Here is a 9,840-nt window from a genome sequence, read left to right on the forward strand (position 1 = left end):
ATGCTCAACAGCCATTAAAAGAAACCTCACATTAGCTCACAAAATATGGGGGAGTGCTCTGCTAGACATACAGGTTGATGTTCTTTGCAAACCTACTAACCTCCACATACCTTAGCACTCATTTATACGAGTAATAGCAATGGCAAAATTCTTAGCACAGAATGGAAACCTTTGAGATCTACATGTGGGCAAAAATAAACACCTTAGGAAATGTGTATGTGACTAGAAGTCATTGTGCCTGTGCATCTAGTTGATGTTCTTCATGTTTCACTGTTGTAGTCATCACATTTGGGTTATCCCTGCCTGGGTAGCACTCGGCCAGCCGAATACCAGAGACTTAGTATTTCAGTTGCTGTCGCTTGAGGACTGACGTCAGGTCATCAGTGGTATAAAGTAAGGCAGCCAATGCCATTACATCAGTCTTTCTTGCCATGGAGCCTGAAGCAGAAGCAGTTAGCATGACTGCTGGTCAGCTGCTACCTGAGTTTTCATTTCCGAATTGAAGTTAAAGTCTTCTAAAGCTAAGTACCCCATTGGGGATCCTTTTTTATTGCACTAACTGATGTCAGAAAAAGTTAATAATTGTCTCACCTGTGGAAAGCAAATATCACACCAAGACCTCCACTCTTACTGCATCACTTGCCTAGGCCCAGACCACGACGTCCCCTGTTGTCACTTCTTTGCTTTTTTTAATGCCAGAACTATCCATCGTCGGGCCCTTATTGTAACCAGATATTTTCATTTACAGTCCTCGAATTCCAATATGGCTTCAGTAAGCCATCCGACAGCAGATCTTCCAAAAAAACATAAAGATAAAGACAGAGACAGACCGCAAAGGTCCAAACCTTGTGACAACGCTTCTGTTAAGCTACTCATCAGTCCTTCGGTACTCAGTGAGGTGCTTTTTCAGCCCCTGATGCCTGCTTCAGTTGATTTGCAGGCTGCTACCAAGATCCTTTTGGAGTCCGGTATGCCGCAAAACTCTTCTTCGTCTAAGAATCCTGTGGTTGCCTCTACCTTGGATGGGTCCGGAGCTGCTGAGCAGGCATCAGCTACTGAGGAAGTCCTTTGCACCTCTAGATCTCGACACAAACCAACGTCTTTTTTTGTGACTACCATTCTTTCGAAAACAACTGAGTTCCTTAGGCCCAGGGTTTGAACCACACCCAAGAAACTGACTACCCACTCTCAGGCACCTGCTATCTTGCATCACTCTCAAATGCTTAAAATGGCAGAAGACCTTAACATGCTGATCAGGGGAAGCCAAGATACCCCTTCAAAAAGGAAAAGAGATCTGTCCCTAGTAGTTTTGTCTGAGCAAGAGTCGGATGTATCTGATGCATCTGACTATGAAGACATGCAGCCCCTCTCCACTTATGAGGATTCTGATGCAGAGGAATCCATTCCTTCAGCCTCTTCCCCAGTGGATTTTTTCTTTGGGGAAACCCTGTATACTTTAAGGAAGCATTTCCAATGGGAGAGTCAGGACTACCCTCAGTTTAAAAAGAGACTCAGGGAATTCCTAGATCGTCCACAACACAGACCCTTGGCCATCCCCCCAGTCCTGGAAGTGGTGGATGATGTTTTCCTTGAATTCAGCTTGACTCCTGATGCCCTACCTCCTGCTCCCAGAAAACCAGACAGGTACTACAGAGTCCCTGACTCACACAAATATCTTTTTAAAAATCCAACAGCTGACCCTGAGGTCATTTCTCAAGGGCCGAAAGGGATAAAAGCAACCTCTGCTAAGAATTCCACTCCCTCAGACAGGGATTCCCGAGCATTGGAGAGATGGGGTAAAAAAGTATACACCTCAGCTACTCTTGCTATCAGAGCACTAAATTGTCAGTTCCATATGCTTAAATATCAGCAACATACCTTGAAACTCCTTAAACAAAAATGTCCTCCTTTCTGCTTGGGCAGAATCTAAAGATTTACAAGACTTAATGCATTCTGCAAGTCAAGTAGCTAAACACACTTCGCACTGTGGTGTTGATGCCCTAGAAGCTTCTTGCGAGGCAGCAGTCACTGGATCTGTCATTAGAAGACATGCATGGCTTAAGAAACAATCCCTGCTAGACCATGTCAAATCTAAATTGTTGGATGTACCCTTGCACAAAGATAATTTATTTGGTGCTAAGGCAGACGAGGTCTTTAAAATGATGGAAGAAAAAGACAAATCTATGCAAACAGTTAAAAATTTATTACAGGTCCAGCCCCCTAGGTTCAGCAGGCATTTTACCTCCAAGCACTGGTCTTTTCCTGTTCTGAGTAAACAGGCCCAGCCTAGGACACCCATGGAAACAGACCCCCCCCCCCAGACAGCAGCCCCAGGGAATGCAGAGATCTAAGCAGTGGACTACCTCCACATCAAAACCAGGGAGTTCAAAGCCACCCCTTATGGTAAGAACTCACAATGACTCACCTCCTCCCGACCTCCTCTCTGCCCACCTTACTTACCCCTAGGAAGAAAACTCTCCTTTCACTCAAGCACCTGGGCCACCATTACCAAGGACCAATGGGTTCTGAATATTGTGTCTCAGAGATACAAATTCTCCTTTCACACTCTTCCAACCCCAAAAGTGTTCCCAGATCTACCACCAAATCAGTGGACAGAGGCTGAAAAGCAAATCCATTCCCTGGTCCCCTTGAGGGCAGTAAAGCACGTTCCTGCAGAACACATAGGTCAAGGCTTCTACTCCAGACTTTTTCTGTTGCCCAGAAAAGAGTGCACCCAGTACCCCATCTTTGATCTATCTATTTTAAACACCTTCCTGGTGATCTCAAAATTCAAAATTCTCACTCTCCAGCAGCTGCTACCTATGCTCTCCAAGGACGCTTGACTAGCCACCCTGGCTCTAAAAGAGGCCTACCTCCACATTCCTATCAGGGAATCATACAGAAAATATCTCCACATCAGGGCAGGATCTCAACACTTTCTGTTCTTTGTGCTTCCCTTTGGCTTATCTACTGTTCCCAGAGTTTTCACAAAATGCCTGGCTACGGCCATTACTTTTTGCAGATAAAGAAATATTCAAATTTACCCCTACTTAGACAAATGTCTTATTCAGGCAGCCAGCCAGGATAAAGCCACTCAAACACCTTACTTTTCTAAAAAGTCTACTAACCACCCTAGCGTACACAATCAATGAAAAGAAATCAAAACAGGTGCCCACCCAAAGGATAATCTTCCTGAGAGCAAGTCTGGACACAGCAACCCAGATGGTATAACTTACACCAGAGAAACAAATGCTCCTGTCAGCCTACTTCTCTCAACTGGCCACCAGGCCCCAGCTTTCTGCAAGTAAAATCCTGCAAGCTCTGGGGTTCATGGCATCTTGCATACTCTTCATTCCATATGCCAGACTGCATATGAGGAAACTTCAATGGTACCTAAAGAGCCTTTGGTGTCATCACTTTCAAGACCTGGAAACTCTTCCACCAATAATTCCTTGCCTCAGAAAGAAATTTCTTTGGTGGGCAACAGTATGCTCCCACAAAAAGGGACTGCCCTTCTCCCCACACCTCACCACCCAGACCTTTACTACAGATGCATCAGACTATGCTTGGGGTGCACACCTGGACAGCAGGTGCATACAGGGCCAATGGAGCACACAACAAATTCCCCTGCACATCAATCAAAAAGAAATGATGGCTGTGTAACACACCTTGATAGCTTTCAAACCCCTTCTCTCTCCAGGGGTTCTTCTGATCAACACAGACAACACCACTGTGATGCAGTACATCATAAAGCAGGGAGGGACTCAATCCTACCCTCTATGCAGGCTGGCCATGACCCTTTGGCTCACTGCCTCTTCCATGCAAATACACCTTTTAGCACAATACCTACCAGGCTCTCTCAACTCCCTGGCAGACCATTTAAGCAGAAACCTTTTGGACCCACATGAGTGGCAGCTCAACAGAAGTACCATCTTCCTAATAACTCAGAAATGGGCAACCACGAATGTCGATCTCTTTGCCTCCCACACCAACCATTAGCTTGGAAAATTCTGCACCAGGGAGCATCACTGCATGGCTTGGAAAGTGGATGCCCTGTCCTTCCCCTGGGTCAACCTCTTGGTCTATGCCTTTCCTCCCCTACCTTTCATCCCCAGGGTACTGCTTAAAATAGGGAAGGAAAAACCAAGGACCATTCTTATAGCTCCAGACTGGCCCCAAAAGCACTGGTACCCCTTGCTGTACAGCCTGTCACTGCTGCCTCCATGGTATCTTCCTCAGATTCCAAACCTCCTGACCCAGAGGGAGGGGGAATTCATGCATCCACAATTGCAGACACTCAATTTGGCAGCTTGGCTTATGCCCTAAACCCGAACCAATCTGCCATCCTCAGTAAACATTTTCTGGATGCTATCCATGAGGCCAGACACCCTAGCACCAGAAAGCTTTATGCAGATAAATGGAAAAGGTTCTGCACCTGGATCCAGGCTAAGGGGGCCAATACGGCACAGCCCTCCATCTCTCTCATCCTTGATTACTTAGCTGACCTACCACACAGTGGTCTCTCTTTCTCCTCTATAAACATTAATTCCTCTGCTATTTCTGCTCATTTTCCCATTGAGCAGCCCCTTTTCTCACACCCTTTGATCAAACAGTTCCTCAGAGGGGTTAGCAACTTGAGGCCCCCCCCAGAAGGGCACCAACAGCAGCATAGGACCTTAACTTTGTCTTGGAAAAGCTCACCCTGCCTCCTTTTGAACCAGCTTCTTCTGCAGAGCTACAGTTTCTCTCCTGGAAGACAGCCTTCCTTCTGGCCATCACTTCAGCCAGAAGAGTCTCTGAGCTGCAGGCACTCATGGCTGTGAAACCCTTCATCATCTTCCATGCAGACCGGGTATCCCTAAGAACCAACCCATCCTTCATGCCCAAGGAGGTGTATAGTGTGGCTTGAAACTAAGACATTCATTTGCCCACCTTCTTTCCTAATCCCCAGAACAAGGGGGAAAGGATTATTCACTCTCTAGATGTGCACAGACAGCTCAGATACTATCTGGACAGGACTAAACCTTTCAGAAAGTCTGATCAATTGCTGGTTAGCTTTGCTGCAGTGGCAGAAGGCAAAGCCATCTCCAAGCAAACCATTTCCAAATGGATAGCACACTGCATCCATTTCTGCTACAAACAGCATGGTAAGCCTCCCCACAAGGGGGTCAGGACATACTCCACCAGTGCAACCTCCACCTCTGCAGCTTTCCTCAGAGGAGTCCCCCCACAGGGTCATCCTGGAGGTTGCCACCTGAACATCTGTTCACACTTTTCCAAGCATTACTACCTGCCTCTCTTCTACAAATCCAGGGCAATGTTTGCCTCTGCAGTCTTGCAGGGCATCTTAGCCAGCCCCTAGCTTCCTTGACTGCCTCCACTCATTTCCTCAGCTTTGGAAATCTACCAAAATGTGAAGACTGCAACAGTGAAAAAGGAAGAACATAGTACTGTTGTGTACACTTATTATAAATGTAGATGTTCAAGTGTATTCACTGTTGCAGTGCTAGTTTCCCTCCCTCCACCCCCCTTTTTTCTCCTTTTCCTTTTGTTACCATTCTTCCTTGTTGTTCTTCTTTCCTTACAAGGGACATATTGGCACTTATTTTCCACTGGTGGGGTTCTTCCACCAGAACCTGGCCTCCTGCTTTGGGGGCTCCTGACTGGTTAGGGTAAGAAAAACTAATGTAATGGCGTAGGCTGCCTTACTTTATACCACTGATGACCTGACATCAGTCCTCAAGCAACAGTAACCGACACAAAAATACTAAGTCTTTGGTATTCGGGCCGGCCAAGGGCTACCCTGGCATGGATAACCCAAATGTGATGATTGCAACAGTGAATACACTTGAACATCTATATTTATAGTAAGTGTACACAACTGTACTTTTCCTGTCAGCACACTGTGGATGTTATATCCAATATGTTTTCAGTGTGTGGTTATTATGTATTGTACTGCAACAAGTGATGTAGTCCCTAGATGATGAATAGGATATCATTATGATCTTGCCTTTTTGCGATAATGATGAGTTCCCATGATGTGCTGGTTAAAACAGATAGCAGTGCAGTTTCTACTGCAAAATGTACTTCAGCTGTTGTTTCACTGGACAAAGAAGTTTCTGCACAGCTCTGTCTCTGGTCTGGGGAAGCTGCGCCTGAATGCAGGCAAGTATATAAAAGTACATTACTAAAATATAAAATACAAGACTGAAAAATATGATTCAGTCACAAGAAACATATTTTAAGTTATAATTATTTATTATGAACTAACAAGAAGATTGTAGTTTCACATTTATGCTACTGCAAACTGTTTGCATTCCAGCAGATCACACTGGTAAAATGGAAACTGAAACAGAATCAGGATAACTTTTATTGCATATTGTGAAGTGTGGGTCCAACCTAGTAAAGGCTGTTTTTAATGTAATGATTCACCAAAACAGCAGATAAGATGCCAGCTCCATGGTACAAAGGGGCAGAGCACTGGCTAAGGTCCATTCAATGAGGGTTCAGTTGCAGAAGATGCATTGTTTGTGGTGGCTAGTTAGACAGAGGAAGCATGAGGCACAACCTTTCACTGAGGGGATGGTGAAACATGGATCCCCTCAAGTGAAGTCTATATTAGAATCCCTGATGGAGATGGGTGATTAAAGGCACTAGCCATCAAGAGGGAAGAACATTTAAGTAGTCATGTCTTGTGGAAGTGTAAGGCACTTTATATATATATATATATATATATATATATATATATGTATATATATATATATATATATATATATATATATATATATACATATATATATATATATATCTATATATTTATATATATATTTTTTTTGTATATATAGATATATATATGTATATATATATATATATATATATATATATATACACACACACATACACACACACACACACACACACACATATTATATATATATAATATTTAGATATATATACACATATATATATATATATATATATATATATATATATATATATATATATATTAGATATATATATAGATATATAGAGAGATAGATATATATATAATGTATGTACATATATATATATATATATATATATATATATCCATTTAACCTCATTCCATGGGACACATTGGGATGTGAAAAATAAACATATAAGGTCATAACAACACCCAACCCCAGTTGCCCGGTTGCCTGACCAGAATAATGGCTTACCCTTACAGTTAGGTAAGTAAGAGACAGGATTGAAGGCCACCAAGGAAATGGAAGCAAAAAGAATAAACAAAAGAATAAAAAAAGCAAATATGTCATGAAGTGTAGAGCAATAACATTTCTGTGTGATAGCTTTTAATATGTACCTTATACTTGTTATTTTTCTTTCATTTACAGGTGCTGTCTACAGGACATCTCTGCACCTACAGAGTGAGACCGTGCTGAATGAAAAAAAAAATGACGGAAAACATTGCCTGTGGAATACTTGATGTGCCTGCTACCAACTATTAATGTGCATCCTGTTTAAACATATATTTAGTTTTGCTATTGCTTCAAAAACCTCAGTCGGTGTAGATAATGACTAAGGTCCTATTGATGTGTATTTTAATGTTTTAAAATCAAAACAGTAACATGCAGCACAAGTAGCCCAGTGAAATGCAGCATGCAGGTTTATTCAGAGGCAGCACACCATAAGGATGAAAACATAAACGCTTATATCCACAAACGTAAAAAATGTACTTGTGGATATAAGCGTTTATGTTTTCATTCTTATGGTGTGCTGACTGAATAAACCCTTGTGCTGCATTTCGTTGGGGTAATTGTGCTGAATTTTACTGTTTTGGTTTTATTATACAGCACTTGCATCCATTTGCTTTGGTTAATGTCTTAAAATGTAACAAAATCCATTCTCAGATAATTAGTTTTAACTGTACTATTCAGTACAGAACAAGTCTATTCAGATTACAAAATGTAATTTTCTTTTAATTACTTTTTTGCATGAATTGCTAGCAAAATTCAAATGATATTTGATTTCAGTTTCTTTTTAAGCATTTATGAATGCACTACAGCTTTAGGTGATGATTAAAATATGATCTCCAATGTAAATCACAGAGATGTGTGAGATAATCACAATAAGCACAGATAAATCTTTTGCTGATCACTCTTTTTATGTCATTTGCCATTCCCACCATGCATATCCACTAAGACATGTCTAGCTCAGATGAATATGCCAATGGCCTCTTTACCTGCAGAAACGTTGCCAGCCACAAAGCTTGAGATTCAGTATAAAGACAACAATGAGCCCCACAACTCAGTTTTCAAAGCATAATGCATTATTAGGGAATGTATTCAGTGAAAGGATACAGATCCAATAAACCTTGAACACTTCCATAGCAAGACATCTAATGAATGACTGGCAAAATAAGTCAAACTGATTACAGCCAGTCAGTAACTTGCAGTCATCCTGCCTCCATTGTCAGTGGCTGTAGGACTACCTTTGTCATGGGGATAAGTGTAGTGAATTTAACAGGGACTGTCCAATGACATTTTTCTGTCTAAGATCCTTGTTAGGACAGCAAATGTCCTACATATTACTTCAACAAACAGTCAAATTCTCAACCATCTTGGACATTATACAACCATTTATACTATGGCACTCAAAGGACAAAAGTATAAAGCCACAATAGATTTAAAAAACATAACAGAGACAAAACATAAAGATGCACTAGATAAAAGAACTAGGGATGGGTATAGTTTCTGACTGTGAGAACAGGAAAAGTATAAACACTGATTGTAATGGCGAGTGCCTCACACGCAGGTACAGTAGTTCATCTATCCTGTTCCTTTACTCATAACTAATCTTTGGGTATTATGTCTAGCAGTGATCCTATTGGTGGGAGATGACACAATATGGCAAGATACCCTGACCCAGCAGATGCAAATAGTCTCTTTTTGCTTCCTGCTGAATATCCAAGGTGTTATTCTCAGCAAATATATGAAAAGATAATTGAACTTCACCTTTGCAGAAATTGGCATACAGCCCCCAAATGAAGACTGTAAAACTATCTGACGATCTTGGTGCAAAATGTCTCGAACAATTTGGGCCAAATGGGATCAAACAAACCAAAAAAAAAAATGAATAAATGATATGAAACATCTTTCTCATTTAGTGCCAATGGTATCAAACAAATAATTAGAATAATTAACTAACTGATTTAATTATTTTAAATTAATTAACTAATACAATTATGTCATAATTATAATTATTTAAACTGTAGTTGTTTTTGCATTATTTGTAATAAAGACAGTAAAATTTTTGTTCCTAAAATGTTTTGTAATGCTTTGGAGCTTTTCTCCTCAGCCCTTCATTGATTTTCCCAGTAATAAAATGTCAATAAATAAATTAATGCATAAATAAACTAAATAACTCAAAACACATGAATGAATGAATAAATAACAAATATGTTTCCTTTAAAGATGTTTTTTTTCTTCCACTTGATTTTCAGCTTTATCTAAACCTAAAGAGCCAGTCACATGGTCTATCTAATGAAAGTCCAGTTGTCTGGCAGTTCAGCTCCATCACTTGCAGTATACAAGTCCTGGCACCAATGCTGAAAATTGGAAGTAAAGAGCATTTTGTTTGACAATTGACTGGAAAAAGCTAGGGTGGTATCTTCTGCAATTACATCACCTGATTCCGGTATTCATGTATTTATTTCCCTGTCACGATTTATTTCAAACCTGGGTAAATGTAGTGGCTATAATTAATGAAAGGTATAGTCCATGTATGTATCCCAAGTATACGTTTCAACTGCTCACCAGTTTGTTTCTGATAGACAGTAAGTAATGATTTTTGACACCATTT

The 9,840-nt window shown here is 40.9% G+C and overlaps 1 long non-coding RNA gene across 1 annotated transcript in view; it reads left to right on the plus strand.

The window, feature by feature from the left end:
* LOC122802827 overlaps positions 1-9,165 on the plus strand; it is a 155,537-nt gene extending 146,372 nt beyond the window's left edge. Inside the window, exon 3 of the long non-coding RNA XR_006364984.1 lies at positions 7,374-9,165. This is a non-coding gene — a long non-coding RNA (uncharacterized LOC122802827). The remainder of the gene's footprint in view (positions 1-7,373) is intronic.
* The last annotated feature ends 675 nt before the right edge of the window (positions 9,166-9,840 follow it).

The sequence above is a fragment of the Protopterus annectens genome, chromosome 5.part0, assembly GCF_019279795.1.
Source record: "Protopterus annectens isolate FY-2018-M chromosome 5.part0, PAN1.0, whole genome shotgun sequence".
Taxonomy (NCBI): Eukaryota; Metazoa; Chordata; order Ceratodontiformes; family Protopteridae; genus Protopterus; species Protopterus annectens.